At 40.7% G+C, this 15307-nt stretch overlaps 1 long non-coding RNA gene across 2 annotated transcripts in view; it reads right to left on the bottom strand.

The window, feature by feature from the left end:
* LOC115290787 overlaps window positions 1–15233 on the bottom strand; it is a 170542-nt gene extending 155309 nt beyond the window's left edge. For both annotated transcript variants that reach the window (XR_003908198.1, XR_003908197.1), the window contains exon 1: window positions 15187–15233. This is a non-coding gene — a long non-coding RNA (uncharacterized LOC115290787). The remainder of the gene's footprint in view (window positions 1–15186) is intronic.
* Window positions 15234–15307: the final 74 nt, after the last annotated feature.

The raw sequence follows: 15307 nt of genomic DNA, 5'->3' as shown, positions 1-15307 counted from the left end.
TTTTCACCTCCTTTGAGACAGAGGTCCCAAGTAGAAAATTTTTTCTTTTATGTCCAAGTTTTTCAGCTGAAATATTCTACATTTTAATAGTTGCTTTTCTGATTTTTCTCTTTTAACTTCATAACATATTTTATAGCTCCAAGGTGCTGGTAAAATGCGTTTGGAAAGTATTTTTAACATAGATTAAATGCAAAGAGCCCTCCACTTTACCCACCAGACATATGTAGCCACAAGTCCTTCTCTTCACGGTGCCCAGATAGTCAGACTCAGTGCTTGGAAACATCAGTTTCTCAGTCACAGACTGAGCAGGGCCTGCAGCTTCTCTGTGCACCCAGTGCCCACCGGGTGGGTGAATGAGTGAATGAACAATTGGGCATTGTGTGGATTTTTTACCTATGTGGGTATTTTACTTATCTGGATATTTCTTAGAAATGTTACAAAGTTTCTTTCATTATAAATCCTTCATTTCTCTAACATGAAGGTTTCTTCTCTCTTTGTCCTCATTACCACCAGCTGCCAGCAGCCAAGTGACAGAAGCAATGGCTACATGTCTACAGACCTATATGACCACTCAGAATCAGAGTTGCTTTGACTGAACAGCAATCACAGTGCAACGTCCTTGAAGAAAAGAGACCCTGAAATGGGACGTCTCTGGACTTCCTCCTCAGACCAGGTATCGGTTCTGACCTAAATCGAGGAATGCTTGGATAGAAAGGAAAGATGGATTTGATACAGGAGATTCAGGAAACAGGAGTGCAGCACTGAAGCACCTTCTGTCACTTGATTCTTCACAAAAGCAGCCAGGATCTGTAATCTGTAAACCTTCTGGGGTCAGGGATGCAAAAATGATGGTCCAGACAGCGTGCACTCCATTCACAGCTCCATGTTGACAAATTATGAACTCTGGTGAGCCTTATGCTCCTAAAAGGCAAAAGTCATATCATCTGTTACCTTGTATTCTCAGGGGCCTACTGCAATAGCTGGAATATAGTGAGGGGGGAGCTTAAGAAGTACTTGTAGGAGGAAGAAAAAAAAAGGCCTGAGCGAGATGGGGAGGAAGGAAGGTAGATAGGTGGGAAGGAAAAAAGGAAGGAGAGAGGGAAGGGAGGAAAAGAAGAGAGGGAGGGAAGGAGGGAGGGAGGAAGGGGGAGGGAGGGAGGAAGGGGGAGGGAGGGAGGGAGGGAGGGAGGGAGGGAAGGAAGGAAGGAAGGAAGGAAGGAAGGAAGGAAGGCAGGAATGAAGGCAGGCAGGCAGATGTTGAGTCTCCTCTGGGAGAGCATGACACAAATTCACTCATTTGTGCCTGGACCACTTTTAGTTGTCTGGATAACATGGGCCAAAAGGAGGATCTGAAACTCATATAAATGATATCATTCTGAATATCAGGTTGGTGAGTTAGCTTGTGTCTCTCATGCGTATGTGGTTTACTTTAAATGTAGTATGGCTGGAGGCAGGGAACAGGCATGGAAGTCTATAAAAGATGGAACTGGGTTACTGAAAATCATCAGAGGCCTTCACTTAAGCTTTGGAGCTTTGTAGGCATAAGAAATTAGAGCCCTGGAACATGTGATGTGATCTTCAAACCAGAGACCAGATTCTTTGATTAAACTTCAGACTATTGGAATCTCGATTGTTCATCTCATACTAATGATCTGGGAGAAATACTAGAAGGCAAGTTAATGATCCTGCTGAGTCCGAATTGGGAGGGAGCCACCTGAAATATTAGTTATAGACCAAACTAAGGAAATAATTACAGGCTGACTAGATTAGAAATTTAATCTCCGCAGTGCATTCCCATTCGTAAATAAGGTTCAGCTTATAAAACATTATGAACAAAAAAAGGCTACCACACAACTCATCACTGTGTACCGTAGAAAAACTACTCCATCTGAATTCAGCTATGCCCTACTCAGAGCTACACGCCAGAGGGATGGTCCCCACAACAGTGTAGTCTCCCACCATCCTTCATGACCCAGTAAACACTGAGCACCCACCATGTGCCAGCCATTTGTGCTGGAAGCTAGGATACAGACAAAGAATATCCCATCTCTGGGCAGCTTAGCCTATGCTGGCAAATGGTCCTTCCCTTAGAAGAAAGTAACAGGCAACTACATCCTAACTTGGTCTGGATGAACTTTGGATTTCCATGCTGAGAAGCCTTATCTAGGTGCAAGTTTCTTCAGCCTACCTTGTGAAAAACTACCTCTTTTGAGTTACAAGACACCAGACAGGTCTAGAGAGGCTATAAGCCTCTGAAGGGTGGCTGGCCTCCCTCCAAACTGTCAAAGAGGGGAAACTGACCACTATATTACTGCCCTTTGCTTGTCTTCCCTTTTGTGTTTCCCAACAAGTGTCACACCAGCATCAATGAGGGCACTTTTTAAAAATATGGATACATGACCCTACCTCAGTCTTGCTGAATTAGAATCTTGAATTGGGTGAAATCTGCTTGTTAGACGACTTTTACAGGGAATTTTAATATCAAGTTAGAAAGAACACAGGTTTTAGAGCCAGAGAAACCAAGATTTGAAATCCAGCACTGACAATTAATTGACATAACTAACTCTAGGGGACTTGGTTTAATTACTTAACATCTTTGTGACCCAGTTCCCTGTGCAGTAATGTGGAATAATGCCCAGTGTTATTACAAACTTGGAATAAAATATGAAAAATAGTCAGCAGTAAAGCCACTATCATAATTTCCTCCCACCTCCACTAAATGCCTGCTTCCCAGAAAACATCTTACTCCAATATTTTATGATTTGGTTCAAATTTAAGTCAAACTTCTCCAGGATTTATCTCTAGCTGTGGAAAGAAGTTTTGTTCACTAATTTTAGACTCCAAGAAGCATATTGTAAATAGGAAAGGTTCAGGGGATTGAGTTGATTTTAGCCATAGGGATGTCCCTAGAGAGACAAAGTCAATTATGTCTTAAATTACTGGAGCAAGAGGTACAAATCTAGTGAGAATTATGGGAAAGGAGAGATGCCACCATTTTGTCCCCTTACATGTCTATAACAAGTTATCCTTTATTGCATGATGAAGATGAAATATACAAAGAACACTAGACTAGGAACCCAAATACCTGTATTCAAATCCCAGCCATACAACTTTGGACAACTCAGTTCTCTCTGAACCTCAACCACTTATCCCATAAAATGAGGGATCTAGGTTGCTACTACATTGACTTATGGATTTCATATCTTTTCAAAGTACAGAATATTCAACTAACAGTCACATAATGAAATAGGAAGGTTCTGGCAGGCATCAGCATATTGAAGAGCAAGGAAGACCTTTTAGGGAAGTTAGCACCTTAGAATGTCTCACAGGAGTCTGATCTTAGAATTTACCCTGAATTCACCAACCCTTGATCACTTTGACATTCAAATGAGCCTTCTGCAGCTCAAGTTCTTGGTAAAAATAGGAGTGGGCTAAGGGTCCATATGCCTCCTATCTCTGGGTACTCCTGGCAGGAGGCAGCCAGAAAAATAACTCGACCTAAACTTGAATAGAAATGAGCTCTCACCAGGGCACCAGGGTGGCTCAGTTGGTTAAATGTCTAACTTGGGCTTAGGTCATGATCTCGTGGTTTGTGGTTCTAGCCCTAGGTCGGGCTCTGTGCTGACAGCTTGGAGCCTGGAGCCTGCTTCCGATTCTGTGTTTCCCTCTCTCTCTGCCCCTCCCCTACTTGGGTGTACACACTCTCTCAAATATAAATAAGCATTAAAAATTTTAGGTAAAAAAAAAAAAGAAAAAGAAATGAGCTCCTTCCAAGATAAATAGACAAAAGGTAAAACTGTCGAGTTAGTTTTCCAAGAAAGTCTGGAGAAGATCATCAGGGGGTGAAAAACACCCAATAGGGCCACCTAAGAGCTGTAACCACAATCTCTCCCACCAGTGACCTAGCAGAGGCTCAAACATGTCTCTTCCTGTCATGATTTCGGCAGGATCCATAGCTAGTTTACTCTTGGGTTGAGATATTCCTGCTTGAGCACCAAGTGAAAAGAGCTATTAACCAGATACTTTGGGAAAGAAAGAATTGAACCAGAAAAACCCAAAGAATATTCTACTTTATTAAGAATATACAGGCTTTGAAAAAAACCTTCCCTAACTTTGCCTTTTCTCTACTTTCTAATGTATCTGGATTTCTTTCCATCTTTCCTTCTCTTCTTTCTTAAGGACAAGATGTCACCTAACCTAGCAGCTTTGTATCATTCCACCCCAATGGTTCTTCTCTCCTGGATAACCACACCCCAATGTCTTCTGGATGACCACATAACCCTATCCTGGATGACCACATCCCACCCTTTCCTGGATGATTATACACCACTCTGTCCTGGATGACAACACACCATTCTATCCTGAATGATTACATCCTATCCTCTGCTAGAAAAGCCTACACCATCCTGTCATAAATGATTATACACCATCCTGTCCTGGATGACCACACTCCACCTTCTCCTGGATGACCACACTCCACCTTCTCCTGGATGACTACATCCCATCCTCTTCTGGATGAACACACCCCACCCTGTCCTGGATGATCACAGTAAAACTAATTCTTCTCCTGGACCTTCCTATTGGTTCATCTTCCTCACCATCCCCCTTAAATGTGCTTTCCAGGAATCCAGCCTGAGCCCTTGATTTCTTGGTTACACCTTCTTTCCTTAGACCAGTGTATCCGCACCCAGGGCCTTGACCACCACCTTTATGCCACAGATTTCCAAATAAATGTCAGAATTCCAAGTCCAATGTTGAGGTTCTAACTCTTAGATCTTAATTGTGCCTTTAGTCTCTCCTTTTAGGACTGAAAGAAAATGACCTGAGCTACAAGAAGGAATCTATGGTAGGATGCTCTTCAGAAGGTTTTTTCTGAAAGGAAGCCAGTCTGAGCACATTTCCTGTTTTCCTATTCCAACCACTCCCCTGTCCTGATCCCGTGGCTACTGAAGCAGTATTGGAAATGGTGCAAAGGTATCTGCACCTAAATTTGAATCCAATCTCCACACATACGCAACTTACCTAACCTCTTCATGTTTGGTTGCATCATCTGTGTTGAGTGGTTTATAATAATATCCACATCATTGAGTCATTATGAACATAAAATGAGATGATACTTATAAAGTGCTTAGCACAGTGCTCAGCACTTTGAAAGAGCTCAATGCAAGCTATTATTATATGTCTGTAGTCATTATGCAAAAATGGTGGTTTGCATTCAAACTTCTACTATCTCAATAGGAAAAAGAAATCCATTTTAATGTTTTCTAAGTCTTTTAACCCTTTCCTACCTCCAATAGCTACATATAATACAAATGGTGGCAGCCAAGTCCTGAGGCCACTAATGAAAAAGTCCCATGAGGGAAAAGGTTATCTTTCTTTGGAATTTCTTTGCTAAGTATAAGATTCTTCAATCAATTAGAGTGAACTAATTAATGCCAAGCATTCTGCACCATCCAAGGTGAAGTTGAGGGAAGACACATCAGTGAATTCAAACACAGTAAACAAAAGAAATAGACAACAGGCCAAGCCATGGAAAAAAGGTGCTGAGCACAGGAAGCATGTTTTTTGTCTAAGAATTTACTTTTGACAAATTTGCTCTACTCTGGAATTCCATCTTTTGCCCTGTAACTGTTCCTACTCCCAATCAAAATGGGTGAGAATAAGTAAGCCTAACATCCCACAAGAGACAAATAACAGAAAAGATAAATTCTTGACCAACTAAAAGTAATTCTGTCACTTGTATCACTTTCTCCTGTAAAAAAAATTACATGTGTGTATATATATATAGAGATAGATAGATAGATAGATAGATAGATAGATAGATAGATAGATAGATAGATAGAACAACAATCTTCCCACAGCTTTATTCTGTGTGAGGTTATGTGTTAGTATGCACTCATCATTGTTGAAGTTCCAGCTTTCATTTTTCTTTAGAAAGCAACACTTAGTTCACAGAAGCCTGCTGATTATGAGGGTATACAGACCCAAATGAATCATAGAAGCAGCCAGATTACACAAATACAAATCCTCCACATTGTGTCTCCCGCCCGCACTAACCTTCTCATATGGCTTCTTCTCAGCATCCCTTTCTCTGATTACCTCATCCACACCCAAAGTACAATTAATGCTTTCAAGCACTAGAGATAGCTAATAACACAAGGAAGAGTGTAGCAAACAACCCCGTAGTTCCTAGAATCTAGGCACAACACAAAAGCAAAAGAACTTTAAAAAGGAATAGTATCTATAGCTAGTACTGTAGGGTGCCATTCAGATCTCCCCATCAACTCACTCCCCCAGAAGTGCTGGCTGCTGATGTCACAACTGAGTCCCTTTCTAGGTTATGTACTTAAGCTACAGAGCCACCTCTCCCAAGTTTATACTTTCTTCCCAAAGACAGACAGCATCCAATACTGGTCAACGTGGTGGGGGGAGGGGGGGTTGAAGCTGAATCTTTCTGCCTAAATTCAGAGCAATTCTGAATGGCTGCCTCAGGTCTGGCACGCCCATAACATTGATGAGGGCCTTTGTTTGGGCTGCACTGCACTTCATCTTCTCTGCCCAATGCCATTACCCTCACTCCCAGTAAACTCCTGGGTGCAAATCTATCTCACTCTTTGTTTGCCATTGAACCTGATCTAAAACAACAGCCCAGAGAGGCTAATATTTCAAAGATCAGTGAAACTGATATTTCAGAAACTTCCACTAAGCCTTGAAGCATTCCTTAAGATCCAAAGAAATAGTCATGGATTAGTCTTTGGTATCACACACCAGCCATCAACTTGCTCCACAATGAGAGGATACTGGGCTCTGGGGAATAAGAAGGCTGGCTTAGAGCTAACATGTCTAGGGCTCAGTCCCAGAGCTTCTTCGGTGTGCCCTTAAGCAAGTGTTTTTTTTGAGCCATGCTTCTCAAGTACCTTTCTCATTTTCAGTCTATCACAAACCAACAATATTTTTACATCCAAATATATATATATTTACATATATATATATATACACACACATCTAATATAATTATAAACTATATTTTACAAAGTACAATAAAATGAATGACAATTCCTCACATAAGTGGAGGCTACACATAGTGATTTCCTTCAAAGGGGTACACAGTAGGAGGGGGATGTAGGAAGATAACATTACAGCAGAGAAACTTGATAAACATGACCTTATCCAAATGATCAAGGTCAACAACAGTAGTATAAGTCACATTGGCAATATGCTGCCTTGATATGATGAGATGAAAATGGCCCTTTGCCTCTCTGGTCTTCCTGCCAAAAACCCATAAGCCCAATTTAATCATGAGGAAACATCAGACAAATCCCAACTGAAAGACATCTTATGAATCTCTTGACCAGTATTCCTCAGAACTGTCAAAGTCATTAAAACCAACAAAAGTCTGAGAAATTGTTACAACCAAGAGGAGGCTAAGGAGACATGACAACTAAAGATAATGTAGTATTTTAGAAGAGAACCTGGGTTAAAAACTAGGTAAATAGCAATGAAATATGAATTTGAGTTAATAATAAATGTATCACTATGAGTCCATTAATTACAACAAATATACCATACGAATATAATATATTCATAATAGGGGAAACTTGGTGCAGAATGATATGAGAACTCTGTATCTTCTTCTCAATGTTTCTGTAAATCTAAAGTTGTTCTAAAAAAATCTGTTCTATAAAAATCAAATATAAATGAATTTACTTTGGAGAGCACAAGTGCACATGTATGAGTGGAAGAAAGGCAGGGGGAGAGGGAGAGAGAGAGAATCCCAAGCAGGCTCATGCTGAGCATCGAGTCAGATGCTCAACCAACTGAGCCACTCAGGCACCTCAATAAATGAATTTTTAAATATATATATATATATATATATATATATAAGTTGGGGTGCCTGGGTGGCTCAGTTGGTTAAGTGTCCGACTTCAGCTCAGGTCACGATCTCATGGTTTGTGGGTTCAAGCCCCGCATCAGGTTCTGTGCTGACAGCTAGCTCAGAGCCTGGAGCCTGTCTTCAGAGTCTGTGTCTCCCTCTCTCTCTGACCCTCCCCTGCTCATGCTGTATCTCTCTCTCTCTCAAAAATAAATTTAAAAAATTATTTAATATACATAAGCACTGTTTTTATTAATGTCAATCAACAAAATGCCTCTGTCAAGTTGCTATAAAGGTTTCTAAATGATTATTCTCACATTCTGTACCTACATTGCCACCAACCAGTAATAAGTGGTTCCTAGAGAGACACCAGTCTGAAGACCACACTCTGAGGAGCTGAGGGCTCATTTTCCTTATCAGTAAAAAGAAAGCATAGAATCAGAGGATCAGATCTTTTATGTTTCCTCATATTTAACCTCAGGAATCCTATAAGTGATCATCTTTTGCAAAACAATAGGTACTCAGAACCAGATGCCTAGAACCAAGCCCCTTCTCCATGCCAAGTGGCATAAGGTAAGCAGTGTCCAGCTGTATAAACACCTATTTTCTCCCAAAATTTCTTTAACTCAAGCAGCAAGAGGGCATTGTCTCTAGGCACTGTTTATTTCAATCCAGAACTTAAAAAAGGAAGAAATGAAACATAAAAGTAATACTACATGTTCAGGCTGTCACAGATGGTCCTCAGGCCAGGGTAGTAAGTGTTCCTTTTCTCTCACTCAGAAGCCCTAGAACACCAGGAGAAGTCTCTTGTGCCAGGAGATTTTTGGAGTCATAACCCAGCTGTAACTGGCCAGGAACCAAAGGTCTGTCAGCAAACCATGAATTGTCAGAGTTGAGACAGGGTACAGTATGAGAGAAGACATACCACAGATTGGGAAGTTGGTAAAATGAGTGGAAAGCACACCTTCCAATGAGCCAGAAGGAGGGGGGAAATGGTAGTTGAAAAACAGATGGTATCAACCTGTCCCACCAAATAGGTTTTGGAGATGTGAATGGAGGGTTTCAAAACAACCCAGAGAAACAATTATACATCTGCGAGGGCCAGAGATGATTCAGTTTCTTGTGGGTCTTGGAAAGCCTAGAGTTGATGCCACAACTGAAGCCCCAAGAAACAGGAAGCAGACATAGCAAAAGCCAGTAGGGAATATGAACCATGAATACATGCCAGTATTCAACTGCCATGAGTGAGATTAAGAATATTTAAATATTGGAACTTTGGAAAGAATTTAAATACTAAAACCGTTAGGTTCCATGTACTATTCATATATTATCTCCTATTAATTAGATATTATTTCTGCATTGAATTTCTATTCTAACTTGTCTGTGGTCCATCTCCTAGCAATAGAGTTGATCCAGATATCTGACCAACATTTCAGAGATTTCTAGAGATGGGATAGTCAGCAACAGTAATATTCCACAAGAATAATTCATTAGTTACAGTATGTTAATAGCTATCATGTACAGCCTCAAATCTCAAAATTCTAGTAGCTTAATACATCAAAGATGGTTCAATGCAATCAGCAATAAAAGCTCTGCTCCAGGCAGTCATTCAGGAACCAGATTTCTCCCAAAGTTGTGGCTCCTCCATCTTAAACACAAACCTGTATGGAAATGGAGAATGGAGAAAGCCCATCCATTCCTACCTATCTTAACCTCAAAGATTACAGCCACTTTTGCTCATATTCCATTGGCAAGAACGAGCCACATAACCTCACTACATACAGGAGCTAGAAAATATAGTTTGACTATGTTCCCAGGAAGAAGAAACAGGTTTGGTAAGCACTGAGCCAGAAGCCAGGAGTAATTACAAGAGGAACTCCCAGAAAGCTGCCCAAACATGTTGGTCTTCAGTTATTTTCATATATCTCAGATAATAACATCCTAGAAAACATGGGCACTGTCTGGACAATTTTCTTACTAGCACTTGAGTCAGTGCCTCATCTGTTAACACTTATTCATAAGATGAAAAGTGTGTAGAGTTTGACTGCCTTTATGTCCGGATTCTGCTACTTGTGTCCTGTGCAACCAACCTGGGATAGGTCATACATCCTTTTGGCACCCCAGTTTTCTCATTTGTAAAAGAAGGTATTGGTACTTATTTTATAGGATTATGAAGTTTAAGTAAGATATAAAGCACTTAGCATAGTGCCCAGGACATTACTTTTTTTTAATGCTCATTTATTTATTTTGAGAGAGAGAGAGAGGGAGAGAGAACCCCAACCAGGCTCTGTGCTGTTAGCATGCAGAGCCCCATGCAGGTCTGTATCTCATGAACTGCATGATCATGACCTGAGCCAAAATCAAGACTCAGTTGCTTAACTGACTGAGCCACACCGGTGCCCCAGCACAGGACTTTTTAACATTTGTTAAATCCTTCCTATATGCCACACAACATCTAAAGGGTATTAATAAACAAACACTTATAACAACCACATTTTATAGGCAGAAAAACAGGTCCAGAAGAATTAATCCATCCCAAGTCATACAACTAGGAAGTGGAGAAGCTGGATTTAGAGCTCAGTCTCTATACTATCATCTCCTGCCTCTCAATAAATATTCCCAATTGATTATTGCTATTTTACCATCTTTATTGAAGTATAATTGACATACAATAAATTGCACTTAAGATGCACAGTCTAAGGTTTGACATGTTATACACCTGTAAAATTGTCACCACAACCAAGTCATGAATGTATCCATCACCCCCAAGAATTTCTTCAGGCACCAATTGTTGGAAAGACTACCCTCTCTCCACTGAATTGCCCTTGCATCTTTATCAAAGATCAATTGACCCTATATATATGGATTTATTTTTTCCATTTTGATTTTTCCTTTCTATTTTGATTTTTACAGCTTTATAATAAGTCTAATAGGAGTCTTCCAACTTTGCTCTTTTTCAGAGTTGTTTGGATATTCTAGTGCCTTTGAATTCTATATGAATTTTAGGTCAGCCTCTTAATTTGTACCAAAAGAAGTATATTTTGAATCTATAGATCACATTGGACACTGTGAATATTTTCTTTGGAGGACTCTGGGTTCCATTATACTTCTCCTAAAGGGTATGATATTTTTGTTTTGGCAAAACTGAAAAAAAATATTTTTAAGTACTCTTTGTTTCAGGCAATAGAGCATATTTCAGTCTAGATTACTTACCTTTTACTGAGTTGCTTGTAGTGTGCCACATACATTAATGGGTCAGGGGCCAGCCAGAAATTTGGGAAGTTTATAAACAGAATTTTGGACTCTCCTCACTGGCTCTCTCTTCGTAGAGATTTCTTCCTCACTTTTTAATGTAATTCTTCATACCATAAAGGCTATCGACATTTCTTATGAACTACTCCTCAGCTAAAAACCATAACTAAGGAATGAATTCTTTGTCTAATTTTCTCATCCAATTACCCCCATAATCTGTTTGCCTGTATCCACTTTCCAGTGCCTCCAGGTAGTTGTTCATTGCATTTTTTTCACTGCAATTGGTCTGGTAGCAAACTTAGCCTCCCAGGGGTGAAAATTAGTATGCATTTTTAAAATAACACTTAGGCATTAGACATTTAAATGTGAAAAAATATCATCTTGTATTAATTTCTTTTTGGCACAAGAAGACTTAGAGCACAAGTCTAAGCTTAGAAGTGAAGAGTGAATATCTCCAGAAATGGAGAAAATACAGAAGGGGAGGAAGAGTCACCAAAGACAACATAATGTTGAGTTAGGGTTGACTAGGCCAAGTCTGAAGAAAGTGATAAAGATTGTTATTGGTTAACATATTTGGAAGGCCATGTGGCTGTGCTCAATACCTTCTACTTGCCCAATGCTACTTTCCACTCTTCTCCACATGCTCTCTGCCCCAGGAACTGGCCTGTACAGGCTGCAGGCTGCATCAAGAGCTCCCTTCCCCTGTGGCTTCCATTTGAATTCAACCAGTGGTGAGTATCGGCAGAAGATCAAAGGGAGGGAAGAAAGTGAAGTCAGAAAAAAAATTGTCCCAGGATCTCTCCCAGGTACGTTTTTATGGGTGGATTGCATCTCTCCACCAAAGGCCACAGGACCTGTCAGGAGGCCTTCTCCAAAAACTCTGGGTTCTGGTAAACACTCCCTCCCCTTGTCCCTTCAGAATTGCTGTTGGTAATGGCTTCCCACCAGGACACTACAACACCCTCTGTTGCTTTTCCTAAACCCACACACACTTTAGTAAATAGTCCCTTTATTAAACTCCTCCCAGTGTGAGTGCACCATGTGTTTCCAGCCAGGTCCCATCAGAGAGAATGCTCTCAGAGAAAAAGTGACTTTAACAGGTCCTTAGACATAAAGGATGATAAACTACCAGCCCACATGTTATCGAGGCAGTGGAGGAGAACTTCAATGTCTCTAAAAACAGTAACTCATAAATTTCATTCACACATCTTGTCTAATTTAATGCTAACACTCCAGTTGAATAGATATGGATATCATTTCTATGAAAGGTAAGAAAACTGAGACTTTAAGGCAGAGTTGAGCCACTGGGATTCCTGACTACAAATTCTATCAACTTCTCACTACACCTGACCCTTCCCATTCAGACAACACATGCCACCAATGCTAAAATTGAGAGTTCTCCACCCACAGGAGCAGGACATTAAAGTCTTTGAAGCCCAGGGAAGGGAGTGATCATTCCAGCTTCGCTATTTGTTAAAACCCAAATGCTGGGGAACTAGCACAAGGCAAATTCATCCAGTTTGGAGATCTGAGTTTGTTGGTCAGAGACCCCTCTTATATTTATTTTAAGGAAACTTTAAAAGAAACTGCAACACAATCTGGGGGTTGTCACAGGTACAGCTCATATAATGATGTCTCCTTAAGCATCAATCCGTGGCTCCCCAGGAGTTCTCAAGTTTATGATATTGAATGAAAAAAGCAGCAGAATAGATTAAGATCTCAGGCTCTGGAGACAGGCAGAACCGGGTTCCTGGGACAAAGCTTGCTAGTAGCTAGTAGCTTGCTAGCAACCAGTAAAACTTTTTTCATCATCCTCAGTTTTCCAACTATACTATGGAGATAATAATAATCCTTGCATCATAATGTTGAATAAGTTAAATAAACTAATGCATTTTAGTGCTTAATACAAAATCCGGCTCACTGTAATCACTCAATAAAATGTGGCCAATAATGATACCCAGATTCTAATACACAGCAAAGGCTCATTTTGCCATGAGATGGCCTGTAAATATTAGGAGAAAAAAATCCTTTTAGACACATATTAAAGACACAATTTGAAATTTGTAAAGAAATGAAAAATGAAGCCGTAAGTGTATCCAACACTATGCCCACTCCCATTTCAATAAAAAAGAGTGAGACTCCAGAAGTTGCTGGCTCTCCAAATAAGCCTGTTATTTCCTAAAGTAAAAGCTTTAGGTATATGTATCCTGGGTATAAAATGTAACAGAAAGCTGTGTGCTCAATTTATTTTATAGTTTCTTACTTATTGTTTTCCATTTCCTGTTTTAAAGCTGTAAACTTCCCTTAAGCTGCAGCTAAAAATATTATTGTCATTGAATTACCTAATTTCTTAGTATAGAGTCTGGATTGGAGAACGTCCCCAGACCCGCACCCCTACCGAGTTGCAGACCAGGGCACTGCTGGTTGGGTGGGGCAGTTTGCCCTGATACATGGTTATAACCTTGCATGTGATGTAAGTGGGTTCTTTCTGCAGCTGAAGTTACTCTAATGAGCAATTCTGGATCAGAATTGTGACCATGGAAGGCATTCTATAAGTATTTGGGAATTGATTTATTTACCCGAAATGGGAATATTTTAATGATGTTTGATCATCTTCCACAGGGAGACCAGAGGTTGCCCTCCTTTAAAGGCTTTTTAACCTTTAACACATTTTATCCCTGAACTGCACAAACTGTGAAGGGAGGCTCAGGTCCATCCTCCTCCTCTTGGTAAGCACATGAACCAGGCCAGGGTCACAGAGTCTGCCCATCCCAGACCTGCCTGCGGAAAGCTTCAGGGTAGCCTACTCCCCAGGCATTGGCTGTCAAGGCACAAGCAGGGCTTTCTTGGGGACATCATCCTGCAGAGCCAGGTTCAAGGCCAAAGTCTTGTCTGTTGCAGAATCAGAACCGAATTAATGTCCCTCACACACTCACAAATAAAAGTCACAAAAATTAATGTTATAATCCAATATTTGGTTGGATTTTTTGTTGTTTGTCTACCTCCTTCACACTCAATTTCTGCTCTGAAAAACTAGAGGTAGGTTGCAGCAGTTGGGATTTGCTCACTGCAGTGCAGCGGGTACGGGCTTTGCACTTGACCCATCCAAATCTGAACCCCCACCGTCCCCCTCCATCCTCCTCCTGGACGCTCCAGAGCAACACAGATTTCTGTTCTGTGCAGATGGTCTCTCAGATGAACTGTAAGACCGCACAACTCAGGATTCTGTGTAATTGTTACAGTTTCTGTTAAGCATGAGTAGATGTCATCTAAACCACAATGCCTTTAGGATTCCCAAAACTTGAGTCAAATACATTTAGATATCTCTATGGATTTTAACTTTAAAATGTTACAAGAACTTCAGTGACCTCGAAACCTTTATATTTTAAAAAATTCTTTTTAAATGTCTTTATTTATTTTGAGGGGGGAAGGGCAGAGAGAGAGAAGGAATCCCAAGCAGGCTCTGCGCTGTCAGCGCAGAGTAGGACACTAAACTGACTGAGCCACCCAGGTGTCCCTGAAGACTTTATATTAATCTTTCCTTCATAGTACAACTGGCTGATAAAACAAAACTCCTTTTTTTTAAATAGTTTATTTATTTTGAAAGAGAAAGAGCACAAGTGGGGTAGGAACAAAGAGAGAGAGGGAGAGAGGGAGAAACGGAGAAGGAGAACCCCAAGCAGACTCCACACTGTCAGGGCAGAGCCTGATGCGGGACTCAAACACATGAACCATGGAGATCAAGACCTGAGTCAAAATCAAGAATAGGTTGCTCAACCCACTAAGCCACTCAGGTTCCCCACAGAACTCTTAATATTACTGAAATACACATTACTAAACTGATACATAGTCTTCGGCAAAAAACGAATTTCCTTTTTCAGTAACCCCAAATAGCACACCACTGTGGCCACTATCGTCTTAGGTATTTCAACCACTGGTTAGGGTATCATTAAAGAATGGAAACAACTGAGCTCAGCGGCGCTGCCTCAGGCTCTGGGAACTGCCAAGCCTTACTGCCAGGAAGTCTGGATATCATACAAAATAGCTGGAAAGCAGGTTACCTGTTAGGTAGTGGTGAATTGATGGTATCATTAGGCACTCCGCACCACCCACCACAGTCTACGCATCAATGGATGTAATGAATATCGTGCCAGCTTCCGTTGCCAAAGTGACTCCAATTGT

This window comes from Suricata suricatta, chromosome 4 (genome assembly GCF_006229205.1).
Source record: "Suricata suricatta isolate VVHF042 chromosome 4, meerkat_22Aug2017_6uvM2_HiC, whole genome shotgun sequence".
NCBI classification, from domain to species: Eukaryota; Metazoa; Chordata; class Mammalia; order Carnivora; family Herpestidae; genus Suricata; species Suricata suricatta.
This window is presented reverse-complemented; position numbering and strand designations above follow the sequence as displayed.